This window comes from Cervus elaphus, chromosome X (genome assembly GCF_910594005.1).
Source record: "Cervus elaphus chromosome X, mCerEla1.1, whole genome shotgun sequence".
Classification (NCBI taxonomy): domain Eukaryota; kingdom Metazoa; phylum Chordata; class Mammalia; order Artiodactyla; family Cervidae; genus Cervus; species Cervus elaphus.
The window spans coordinates 98,304,630-98,319,117 of NC_057848.1; positions in this window are offsets into that span (position 1 = coordinate 98,304,630).

Consider the following 14,488-nt stretch of genomic DNA (forward strand, 5'->3'; position numbering starts at 1 on the left):
AAACACAGAGGTGACTCCTAGGAAGCCAAACTCAAAAGGAAAAATGAAATTAAAAAAAAATAAGCAGAACAGTTAGATACCAGAAAGCAGGAGGAGACAAATTCCACAGATTAAGCCTAGGACGGCTACAAATAAATGAAACAAACAAAATGAGCAACACCCTCAGAGGAATAAAGAATCCAGAACTCCTACAATACATTGTGTAAAATGTCTAGTTTTCAAAGATAAAATGACAAGACATGAAATGGGAAAGAGTGACCCAAACTCAGGGGAAAAGTCAATAGAAACTGCCTGAGTGAGCCCAGATGTTGGATTTAGTAGACAAGGACTTCAAAACACTGATAAATATGTTCAAAGAATTAAAGGAACCATTATTTATGAATTAAGGGAAAATGTGATGACAATAGCTGCCTCATTGGAAAAATTCTGGATGCTGGGAAAGATTGAGGGCAGAAGGAGAAGGGGGTGTCAGAGGATGAAATGGATGGCTTCACTGATGTAATGAACATGAACTTGGGCAAACTTCGGAGGTGGTGAGGGACAGAAAGGCCTGGCATGCTGCAATCCATGGGGTTGCAAACAGTCAGACACGACTGGGCAACTGAACAACAACAACAACAACATGATGACAATGGGGCTTCCCCAATGGCTCAGCAGGTAAAGAATCCACCTACAATGCAGGAGACACAGGTTCTATCCCTGATTCGGGAAAATCCCTTGGAGAAGGAAATGGCAACCCACTACAGTATTCTTGCCTGAAAAAAATCCCATTCCATGGACGGAGGAGCCTGACTGGCTACAGTCCACAGGGTCACAAAGAGTCAGACCCAACTGAGTGCCTAAGTAGAAACACATGATGACAATGATACAAAAAAAAAAAAAAAAAAGAGCAAGTCTCAATTTAAAAAAGGAAACTTAGAAAGAATCAAATGGAAACTGCTCAGTTGAAATTACAGTAACTGATATGAAAGTTTACTATATTTACTCAAACATCATATTTGAAATGGCCGAGAGAAGAGTCATCCAGTATAAAAAACAAAGAGAAAAAAACTGAAGAAAATGAACAGAACCTTAGTGACCTGTGACTACTTCTAGCATGCCAACTTACATGTAATAGGAATCTAAGATTAGGAGACAAGAAAGAAAAAATATTTGAAGAAATACTCAAAAACTTTCCAAGTTTGGTGAAAAATATTAATTGGCAGGTCAGTGAAGCTCAATCCCAAGTAGGATAAACACAAAGGGATGCATGTGTAATCATATCATAGTTAAACTTTTGAAAGCCAAGAACAAAATCTTGAACAAAAGACAAATGACTCCTCATATACAGAGAAACGATATGTTTACCCTATGGCTAACATTATACTTAATGATCAAAGACTGAATGATTCCCCCTTAAATCAGGAACGAGGAAAAGATCCACATTCTCACCACTTCTATTCAATATTTGCTGGATATTCTAGCTAGAGCAATAAGGGCAGGAAATTAAGTAACAGGCATCTAAATTTGAAAAGAAGTGAAACTAACTCTATTTATAGGTGGCAAGATCTTACATGTAGTCTACCAAAAAAATTAGAACTAATAGCATACAAAATGATCATAGGATACAAGATACAAAATTCAATTGTGTTTCTATACATGAGCAGTGAACATTTGAAAATGAAAGTAAGATGTAATTCTATTCATTATAACATCAAAAAGAATAAACTAGAAATAACTAACAAAAGAAGTATATGACATATATACATTGAAAATGACACAATATTACAAAGAAAACTTTAAGACTTACATCCCCCATTGACCTATATATTCAACACAATTCCTATCAAAATCTTAGCAGGTTTTTTCTTTTTTTTTTTTTTTAAGGAAATTGATGACCTGATCCAAAATTTTATATGAGAACACAAAGTACCCAGACCCAGAAATCCAAGCAATCTTGGAAAGGAGAGGAGTTGGAGGACTTAAGGTACCCAACTTCAACTTACTATAAAACTACTGTAATGAAGACAGTGTGGTATTGGCCTAAAAATAAATATATAGATTAATGGAACAAAAATAGAGTCCAGAAATAAACCCTTAACTTTATGGTCAATTGAATTTTTTCAAAGGTTGCAAGGCAAGTAAATGAGGAAAAAGATAATTTTTTTAGCAAATGATTCTGGATATCCACATCCAAAAAATTAACTTCTACCTTTATCTCATGTCATACACAAAAATTAAACTGTAAATGGATCATAGACCTAAATGTAGTAGCTAAAACTATTAAAAGTTTGAAGAAAATATTAGGACAATTTTTAATTCTCTCTCTCTATATATATCTCAATAAAGTTGTTAGAAAAATATCATTTTATGATTGTTTTTCTATGACTGCATGGAAAATCATCCCCAAACAATTTGTACAGATTATTTTGCTCATGGATTCTATGTAACATGGCATTCAGCATACAGAGGAGATGGTTTGTTTCTGTTCCACAGTTCCTAGAACCTCAGCTGAAATTCTAGAATTCTGGAGGTTGGAATCATTGCAAAGCTTGTTTACTCTCATGTCTGATGGTTAATGCTGACCATCAGTCAATACCTTAATTAAGACTGTCAGCTTAAATATGCACATGTGGTCTCTGCTTTGGTATGGGATGCCTTACAACATGGTGTGTTTGTCTGATGTTTTTCTCATGATTAGACTGGGTTTATAGTTTTGGGGAGGATGATCACAGAGGTGAAGTGACATTCTCATCACATCATATCAAAGGTATACATTTATCTATTACTTATTACTGATGATGTTAATTATCTGGCCAAGGTTGTGTTTGTCAGAGTTCTCCACTGTAAGGTTACTTTCTCTCCTCTCCCTTTTTAATACTCTACTTTTTGGAAGCAAGTCACAATAACAACCTCCTTAAGAAGTGAAGAGTTATGCTTCATCTCCTCGAAGACAGTATATAAGTCATTTAGAATTCTTATACAGAAGAGATTTGTCTTTTCTTTACTTATTCAATCATTCATTTATATCAGTATGGATTCATGGATATTTATTTTGTAGTTTGGGTTATAATCCAATACTACTTTCTTTTATTGTTCATATATTTCAAGTTTTGGCCATTGGAAGCTGTTTCAGTTGGCCCCACTACCCCTTTGTGAGTGTGTTGAGAACTTCCTTACTTTATGGTATTACAAAATGCTTCAGGCTTATCTTGTATATTCCCTACTTCAGCCTATGAATCAGTCAGTCATTTTTTTCAAAGACTCACGGTTCTTTTCATTGAAGAATGATATTAACTTCTAGACACTAAGTTTGTTAATTGGGGTGTCATTGCTTCTAGGCACTCTCAGCTATCAGAGCAAGAAAATATATGTGTATGTACTAGCCCAGTTATACATGCAGATCTATAAATATGCATATATGCATCCATATGTATCTATTAAGAAAAGCATGAGTTCATACTGAGATCTCTAACTCTAATCCAATAGCCTGGAGCTTCCCAGGTGGCTTGGTGGGTAAAGAATCTGCCTGCAATGCAGGAGACATGGGTTTGATCTCTGGGTCAGGAAGATCCCCTGGAGGAGGGCCTGGAAACCCACTCCAGTATTCTTGCCTGGATAATCCCATGGACAGAGGAGCTTGGTGGGCTATGATCCATGGGGTCACAAAGAGTCAGACATGACTGAAGTGACTTAGCATTCATGCATGCACAATCCAATAGCACATGGATCACTCTGGGCTTCTCCCTTTGTTTCCTTTTAAAACCCCTTTTCAACAGTGGGAAACCTAACTCTCACTATTCATCATTCATTTATGCTTATTTGTTCAATCACAGTATACATCTAAAGCAGTTTCAGAGTTGTTATCTGTTTGTTTTTTTATAGCATATGTCCATTTTCCATTTTCAGCTCAGCAGTGGAACTGTATCCACAAATGCCAAGGTACAATGAAATAAATTCATTAGGAATCAGCATTTTATTATTATTATTATTAGCCTCATGGAATGGCATGCAGGATCTTAGTTCCTCCACCAGGGACTGAATTTCTGCTCCCTGGAATGGAAGCATGGAGTCCTAACCACTAGACTACCAGGGAACTTCTGAAATCAGCATTTTAGATATTTTAACTTTTATACCACAAAACATCAAAGCCAAACACCATAGACTGCTTAAGAGAAAAGAAAAAGAAGTATAATTTAAAAATAATTCTTTTCCCTTTAAAAATTATTCTTTTTTACTGTGGTAAAAAAATATGCAATATGTACCATTTTAACTATTTTTAGTGTGTAATTTCGTGGCACTAGGTACATTAATAATATATACGACCATCACTAGTATCCATTTCCAGAATTTTCGTCATGCCTTACTGGAATTCTGTACACATTAAACAAGAAGTCCTCACTTCCTGTCCTTTCTCTTCTGATAACCTCTGTTCCACTTTCTGTCTCTATGAATTTGCCCATTCTACGTAATTGCTATAAGTGGAATCATAAAATAGTTGTCTTTTTGTATCTGCTTCTTTCACTTAACATAATGCTTTCAATGCTCAGCCTTGTTGCACCATATATTAGAACATCCTTCCATTTTAAGCCTGAATAATATTTCATTATATGTTTATACCACATTTTATTTAATCCATTCATCTTTTGGTGGACATTTTGCTGTTTCGGCATTTTGTCTATTGTGAACAATGCTGTTAGGAACATGGATGTTCATGTATCTGAGTCGCTGTGTTCAATTCTTTGTATTTATATTTAGAAATGGAACTGATGGGTCATATGGTAATTCTATGTTTATTTTTTTTTGAAGCAACCAAACTGTTTATCACAACAGCTATGCAATTTTACATTTTCAACAGCAATGCATGAGGCCTCTAATTTCCCCACATCTTCACCAACACTGGTTATTGTCCTATTTTCTTAAATAATAGTGACCTAAATGGGTAGTGTCTTAGTCTAATCAGGCTGCTATAACAAAATTACATAGAAGTGACATCAGCAAAATGGCTGGACAAGATGTTCCTTGCAAGTATCTACCCCTCAACAACAAAATTTGGCATCCACCCACAAGCAAAAGTACCTTTGAGGGAGCTGTGGGATCTAGTACCATACATAAGGAGCATGGAAGGATTCTTGCTTACCTACACATTAGGTAATAGGTATGCAGACCGTGGTGCCAGATGTGGACCCTAAAGTGGTCCATGAACCAACTCCAGCCCCTCTTAGCCATGATCTAGGAACCTCCAGAGGACTCTAATTTAGACAATAAACCACAAATGAGAGGACATTTGTGGAAATCTAGGAGTCCAGTGGAGAAGTTCCAGCATACCACAGGAGTAAAATAAAAATCCAAGATGTGACACATTGGAGATAGTAAAAGGAATATTTTGATCTTACCTTCATTACCCTTCCCCCAGGCTGGCACACCTCAGTGAAAGAGAGCGTTTGTTGGCTTGTAATTTCTTCTAGAGGGGAATATGAGAGCATGGGAATGAGTACTTGGCTACTTCAGCCATGTGGAATGCTGCCAAAGGGACCCATTTCTCTCTTGCCCTTCCAGAGTACTGAGTCATGAGCTGTGTGACTTGGGGGCAGTGAGAAGCTGGGAGAACAGAAGCCAGTGCTCTGAATGAAACATCTGTATCAAAGGGACATGGATCCTACTAGCCATATCACAGCCTCCATTGAGAGCCTCCCAAAAGCCACTCAGGTCATCTCACCTGCAAATCTCGCCCCCTCCTCCAACTGGTCTACAGGCAATCCCAAGACCCTGTTAGGCTCACCCCTACATATCCCCCAACCTGTGATCTGACCTCTGTGTGCACTCTTGATGGAAATAAGATTGAGCTTTTTTCAGACAACAAATATTGCACATGCAGATATCAGGTCTGGATCTGGGGGACAGAGAGAGATCACAAACTTGAGCATTTAACATCAACCTTGGGAGAACAGAAGGGAGGCAATCAGTGCTTAGGCTTGGCTTTGCAGGTTCAAGAAAAGGTACACAAGCTTAAGAATTCTGCCACAGGAGGGAGCCAAGAGTGTGGAGCAGGCCTACCCACAGAAGGTCTGAGAAAGCCTGAGAATCCTTAGCAGAGCTGATGAAAGGCATTTCTCTCTTGAAATCAGTCAGTTAGGACTAGAGGAGGTGATTGCTACATCAAATGAGAAGACAACAAGGTAAGACTTCAAAGAACATGAAAAATCAAGAAAATAGGACACAACCAATGAAACACAATGAATTTCCAGTACTGACTCCAAAGATATAAAGTACTAAAAATAACTATAGCTAAAATAATTAGTTAATGGAGGCAATATACTGAAAGAATAGATTGTAATATCAAAAACATAAAAGGGGTAGTAAAAGGGCAGAGATTTTGTATGCAATTGAAATTATTATTATCATTATTATTATTACTTTGGTTATGCCACATGGCTTGCATGATCTTAGTTTGCCAGCCAGGGGTTGAACAGGCTCCATGCAGTGGAAGTGTGGAATCCTAACCACTGGACCACCAGGAAATTCTCAAAATTAAGTTTCAATCAGCCAAAAATTAGACTGTTAGATGTAAAAGATGCTTTATATGAGTCTTGTGCTAACCACAAAACAAAAACCTACAGTAGATACACAAAAGATAGAGAGAAGGGAATCAAAGCATACCACTATGAAAAACAAATTCACAAAAGAAGGCAGAAAGAGAGGAAGAAGACAAGGGAAAAAGAAAACAGTCAGAAAACAATAAAATGGCATTAGTAACTTCCCACCTATCAATAATTACTGTAAATATAAATGGATTCAATATTCCAATTAAAAGGCATAGAATGGCTGAGTGGATAGAAAAATGAGACCCAACTCTATGCTGCCTATAAGAGACTCACATGGGCTCAAAATGAATTGAAAGACATACCAAAAGAAAGAAAATATAACAATACTTATATAAGACACAATAGACTTCACCTCAAAAGCTGTAACAAGTGACTAAGAAGGTTATTATATGATAAAATAGTCAATTCATCAAGTGGATAATAATAATTGTAAAAAGAAAATATAACAATACTTATATAAGACACAATAGACTTCACCTCAAAAGCTGTAACAAGTGACTAAGAAGGTTATTATATGATAAAATAGTCAATTCATCAAGTGGATAATAATAATTGTAAATACATGTATACCCAAAATAATAGCACCTAGATATTAAGAAAATACTAAGACATATGAAGGGAGAAATAGACAATAATACAATAATAAAAGGGCACTTCAATACTTCACTTTCAACAATGGATAGGTTATCAATTCAGAAAATCAATTAGGAAAAACTAGAGTTGAGCTGTACTTAGAGCAAATGGCCTTAACAGTTATATACAGAACTTTCCACTTATCAACAATAGAATACACATTTTTCTTGAGTACTCATGGAAGATTCTCCAAGATATACCATAAGTTAGGTCACAAAACAAGTCCTAACAAATTTAGGAAGATTGAAAATATACCAACTATCTTCCTGACCACAATGGTATGAAACTAGAAATTGATAATGGGAGAAAAACTGGAAAATTCACAAATATACAAAAATTAAACAGCAAAATCTTGAACGACTAATGGGCCAAAAGAGAAATCAAAAGTGAAATTGAAAAACATCTTGAAACAAATGAAAATGGAAACACAACATACCAAAACTTATAGGATACAGCAAAAACAGTTCTCAGAGGGAGTTTATAGCAAGAAATGCCTACAGTAGGATAAAAGAAAGCTCTCAAATAAACTTAACACTACCACTAGAAAAAGGACAAAGAAAACCCAAAGTTAGAAAAAAAGAAAAATAACAAATATCAAAGAATAAATAAATGGAATAGAGGCCAGAAAAACACTATAGAAGATCAATGAAACTGAGAACTTAAAAAAAAAAAAAAAGAACGAAATTGTATAACCTTTTAGCTAGACTAAGGAAAATGACAGAACACTCAAACAAAATCAGAAATGAATGAAGAGTCATTACAACAGACAGCACAGAAATAAAAAGTATTATAAGAGACTGCTATGAACAATTATATGCCAATAAATGGGATAACTTAGAAAAATGGATACACTCTAGAAACATATAACCTACCAAGATGAATCATAAACAAAGAGAAAATCTGAACAGACCAATAATGAGCAAGGAAATAGTAAAAAACCACCCAACAAAATAAAGAGCAAGACCAGATAGTTTCACTGGTAAATTACACCAAACATTTAAATAACAATTAGTGCAAATTCTCCTTAAACTCTTCCAAAATACTGAAGATGAGAGAACATTCCCATATTCATTTTTAAGACCAGAATTCTACCCTGATACCAGAGCCAGATAAGGACACTATATCCTTGATGAATATAAATGCAAAAATTCTCAACCAAATATTAGCAAACTAATCAAAATCACATTAAAGTAATTATTCATAGCAGCCACTGAGATTTATCCTTGGAATGCAAGGAAACGTCAACATATGTAAGTCAATAAATGTGATACACCACAGCACATTAATATAATGAAATATTAAAATCATATGATCATTTCAGTAGATGCAGAAATAGAATTTGACAAAATACAACAGCCTTTCATGGCAAAAACTAACAGTATAGAGAGAATGTACATTAAAATAATAAAATATATATATGACAAACCCATAGCTAACATCATACTCCACAGTGACATGTTAAATTTTTTCTTCTAAGATTGGGAATAGACAAGGATGCCCACTCTAACCACTGCTATCCAAAAGAGTACTGGAAGTCCTAGTCAGAGAAATTAGCATGAAAAAGAAAGATGTCAAAGTTGAGAAATAAGAAGCAAAATTTCTCTGTTTGAAGACGAACATATATAAAGTCTCCACTAAAAAAAAACTGCTAGAACTTGTTAGCAAATTTAAACTTCTGGATTCAAAATCAGGATTCAGAAATCAGTTGCATTTCTATACACTAAACAAAATGTCTGAAAAAGAAATAAAAAGAACAATCTCATTTAAAGTAACATCAAAACTGAACTGAACTGAAAATTAATAAAATACAAGGATTAAAATTAACCTTGAGGATTGACTAGTTTGAGTTTGCTGTCCAAGGAACTCTCAAGAGTCTTCTCTAACACCACGGTTCAAAGTATTAGTTCTTTGGTGCTCAGTCTTCTTTATGGTCGAACACTCATATCCATACATGACTACTGGAAAAACCATAGCTTTGACTAGACAAACGTTTGTTGGCAAGTGATGTCTCTGATTGTTAATACACTGTCTAGGTTTGTCATAGCTTTCCTTCCAAGGAGCAAGCGTCTTTTAACTTCATAGCTGAAGTCACCATCTGCAGTGACTTTAGAGCCCAAGAAAATAAAGTCTGTCTCTGTTTCCATTGTTTCCCTATTTGCCATGAAGTAATTTTGAACTGTGGTGTTGGAGAAGACTCTTGAGAGTCCCTTGGACTGCAAGGAGATCCAACCAGTCCATCCTAAAGGAGATCAATCCTGGGTGTTCATTGGAAGGACTGATGCTGAAGCTGAAACTCCAGTACTTTGGCCACCTCATGGGAAAAGTTGACTCACTGGAAATGATCCTGTTGCTGGGAGGGATTGAGGGCAGGAGGAGAAGGGGATGACAGAGGATGAGATGGCTGGATGGCATCACTGACTCCATGGACAGGAGTTTGAGTAAACTCTGGGAGTTGGTGATGGACAGGGGGGCCTGGTGTGCTGTGATTCATGGGGTCACAAAGAGTCAGACACGACTGAGCGACTGGACTGAACTGAACTGAACTGAACTGAACTGAATGGGACTGGATGCCATGATCTTAGTTTTTTGAATGTTGAGCTTTAAGCCAGCTTTTTCACTCTTCTCTTTCACTTTCATCAAGAGGCTGTTTAGTTCCTCTTCACTTTCTGCCATAAGGGTGGTGTCATCTGCATATCTGAGGTTATTGATATTTTTCCTGGCAATCTTGATTCCAGCTTGTGCTTTATCCAGCCTGGCATTTCCCATGATGTACTCTGTTGGTGGGAATGTAAATTGATACAGCTACTATGGAAGATGGTATGGAGATTGCTTAAAATCTAGGAATAAAACCACCATATGACCCAGCAATCCAACTCCTAGGCATATACCCTGAGGGAACCAAAATTGAAAAATACACATGTATCCCATTGTTCTTTGCAGCACTATTTACATCAGTTAGAATATGGAAGCAACCTAGATGTCCATCGACAGATGAATGGATAAAGAAGTTGTGGTACATATACACAATGGAATATTACTCATTCATAAAAAGGAACACATTTGAGTCCGTTCTGACGAGGTGAACGAACCTAGAACCTATTATACAGAGTGAAGTGAGTCAGAAAGAGAGAGATAACTATCATATTCTGAAGCATATATACAGAATCTAGAAAAATGGTACTGAAAAATTTATTCACATGGCAGCAGTGGAGAAACAGACATAGAGAATAGACTTATGGACATGGGGAGAGGGTGAGATGTATAGAAAGAGTAACATGGAAGCTTACATTATCATATGTAAAATAGATAGCCAATGACAATTTGCTGTATGGCTTAGGAAACTCAAATAGGGGCTCTGTATCAACCTAGAGGGGTGGAATGGGGAGGGAGATGGGAGGGAGTTTCAAAAGGGAGGAAAGATATGTATACATATGGCTGATACATGTTGAGGTTTGATAGAAAACAGAAAAAATCTGTAAAGCAATTATCTTTCAATAAAAAAAATAATTAAAAAAATACACTGGAGGGAACAAACAGTAAAGTAACTGAGCAGAATAATGGATAAGCTAGCTGGAAGATAAAATGGTGGAAATAAATGAAGTGGAACACAACAAAGGGAAAAAGAATAAAAAGTAATAAGAACAGTCTCAGAGACCTCTAGGACAACATTTGGTGTAACAATATTCAAATCATAAGGGTCTCAGAAGAAGAAGAAAAAAGGAAAGGGCATGAGAAAATATTTGAGATTATAATTGAAAACATCCCTAAAATGGAAAAGGAAATAGCTACCCAAGTCCCAATAAGCCCAGAGCGTTCCATACAAGATAAATGCAAGGAGAAACACACCAAGAGACATGCTAATCAAACTAACAAAAGTTAAACACTAAGAGCATGAGACAAGTGCTTGGGGCTGGTGCACTGGGATGACCCAGAGGGATGGGATGGGGAGGGAGGTGGGAGGGGGATTCAGGATGGGGAACACATGTAAATCCATGGCTGATTCATGTCAATGTATGGCAAAAACCACTACAGTATTGTAAAATAATTAGCCCCCAACTAATAAAAATAAATGGAAAAAAAGGTAAAAGAAAAAAAAGCAACAAGGGAAGAGCAACAAATAACATACAAAATGATCCCCATAAGGTTACCAGCAGATCTTTCAAGAGAAACTCTGCCTGCCAGAAGAGAATGACAGGATATACTTAAAGTGATGAAAGGGAAAAATGTACAACTGAGATTACTCTATCCAAAGGATCTCATTCAGATTCAAAGGAAAAAGCAAAACCTTTACAAACAAGCAGAAGTTAAGAGAATTCAGCACTGTCAAACCACCTTTACAATAAATGCTAAAGAATTTCTCTAAATAGGAAAAAAGGCATACAAAGAAAACCCAAAACAATAAAATAAATGGTAATAGGTTCATATATATCAATAATTACCATACATGTAGATGGGCTAAATGTTTCCACCAAAGGACACAGATTAGCTGAATAGATACAAAAACAAGACCCCTATATATGCTGTCTACAAGAGACCTACTTCAGACCTAGGGATACATACAGACCCAAAGTGAGGGGCTGGAAAAAGATATTCCATGAAAACATAAATCAAAAGAAAGTGGCTGTAGTGATACTCATATCACATAAAATAAGACTTTAAAATAAAGACCATTACAAGAGACAAGAAGGACACTACATAACAACCAAGGAATTAATCCAAGAAAAAAGATACAACAATTGTAAATATATATGAATCAAACATAGGCGCATCTCAATACATAAGGCAAATGCTAACATCCACTAAAGGGAAATTGACGGTAATACAATAATAGTGGGGGACTTCAGTAACCTATTCACACCAATAGACAGATCATCCAGACAGAAAATTAAGAAGGAAGCACAAGCTTTAAATGATACATTGGACAAGTTGTACTTAATTGATATCTACAGAGCATTTCATCCAGAAGCAACAGTTTACTTTTTTTTCCCTCAGTGCACATGGAACACTTTCCATGATAGAGCACATCTTGGGCCACAAATCAAGCTTTGGTAAATTTTTAAAAGCTGAAAACATTTCAAACATCTTTTCTGACCACAATGCTGTAAGATATAAGCTACAGGAAAACAAAAAAACCTATATAAAAAACACAAACATATGGAGGTTAAACAATATGCTTCTGAATAACCAACAGACCACTGAAAAAAATCATAAAGGAAATTAAAATATGCCTAGAAAAAAATGACAGTGAAAACATGACAACTCAAAGCCTGTTGGATTCAGCAAAAGCAATGCTAAGAGGGAAGTTTATAGCAATACAAGCCTACCTCAAGAAACAAGAAAAAATCAAATAAACAACCTAACTTTACATCTAAAGCAATTAGAAAAAGAAGAGTAGAAAAACCTCAAAGTTAGAAGGAAAGAAATCATATGAATCAGGCCAGAAACAAATGAAAAAGAAATGAAGGAGACAATAGCAAAGATCAATAAAATTAAAAAGCTGACTCTTTGAGAAGATAAAATTGACAAACTGTTAGCCAGACTAATCGAGAGAAAAAGGGAGAAGGCTCAAATCAATAAAATTAAGAAATAAAAAAGCAGAAATTACAACAGACAACACAGAAATACAAACGATCATAAGAGACTACTATGAGCAACTATATGCCAATAAAATGGACAACCTGAAAGAAATGAAAAAATTCTTAGAAAAGTATAACCTTCCAAAACTCAACCAGGAAGAAATAAAAAATATGAACAGACCAGTGACAAACACAGAGATGGAAACTGTAACCAAAATATTCCAACAACAACAACAACAAAAATCCAGAGCCAGATGTCTTCACAGGAGAATTCTACCAAAAGTTCAGAGAAGAGCAAACACTGATCCTGCTCAAACTCTTCCAGAAAATTGCAGAGGAAGGAAAACTCAAAAAGTCATTCTACAAAGCTACCATCCCTCTGATACCAAAACTAGACAAAGATGTTACCAAAAAAAAGAAAGTTACAAGCCAATATCACCAATATTACTGATGTACCTAGATGCAAAAGTCCTCAACAAAATTTTAGCAAACAAAATCCAACAACACATTTAAGATCATACACGATGATCAAGTGGGCTTTTATTGCAGGGATGCAGGATTGTTCAATATTAGCAAATCAATCAATGCGATACATCATATTAACAAATTGAGAGATAAAAACCATATGATTATTTCAATAGATGCAGAGAAAGCCTTTGACAAAATTCAACAGCCATTTATGATTTTAAAAAATATCCAGAAAGTAGGCATAGAAAGAACATACCTCAACATAATAAAGCCACAGCAAATATCATTCTCATATCAAATATCATATCATATCAAATATAATTCTCAGTGTTGAAACACTGAAACCATTTCCTCTGAAATCAGAAACAAGATAAGTGTACTCACTCTCACTACTCTTATTCAGCATAGTTTTGGAAGCCCCAGCCACAGCAAACAGAGAAGAAAAAGAAATAAAAAGAATACAGATTGGAAAAGAAGAAATAAAGCTCTCACTGTTTGCAAATGACATAATTCTCTACATAGAAAACCCTAGAGATGTCACCAGAAAATTAGCAAAGCCAATCAGTGAATATAGTAAAGTTGCAGGGTGTAAAATTGATACACAGAAATCCCTTACAATCCTATACATTAAGAATGAAAATCAGAAAGAGGAATTAAGAAAACAATCCCATTCATCATTGCAAAAAGAATAAAATATGCAGTAATAAATTTACCTAAAGAGACAAAAGACCTCTATGTAGAAAACTATAAGTCACTGATGAAAGATATCAAAGACAATACAAACAAATGAAGATATAAATTATGTTCTTGGATTGGAAGAATCAGTAGAGTGAAAATGACTACACTATCCAAAGAAATCTATAGATTTTTGCAATCCTTATCAAACTACCAATGGTATTTTTCACAGAACTAGAACTTATAATTTCACAGTTTGTATGGAAACACAAAAGACCCTGAATGGCCAAAGCAATCTTAAAAAAGAAAAATGGAGCTGGAAGAATCAACCTTCCTGACTTCAGACTATACTATAAAGCTATGGTCACCAAGACAGTATGGTACTGGCACAGAAACAGAAATATATGCCAATGTAACCAGAGAGAAAATACAGAGATAAATCCATGCACTTATGGGCACCTTACCTTTGACAAAGGAGGCAAAAATATAGAATGGAAAAAAGACAATCTCTTCAATAAATGATGCTGGAAAAACTGGTCAGCTATGTGTAGA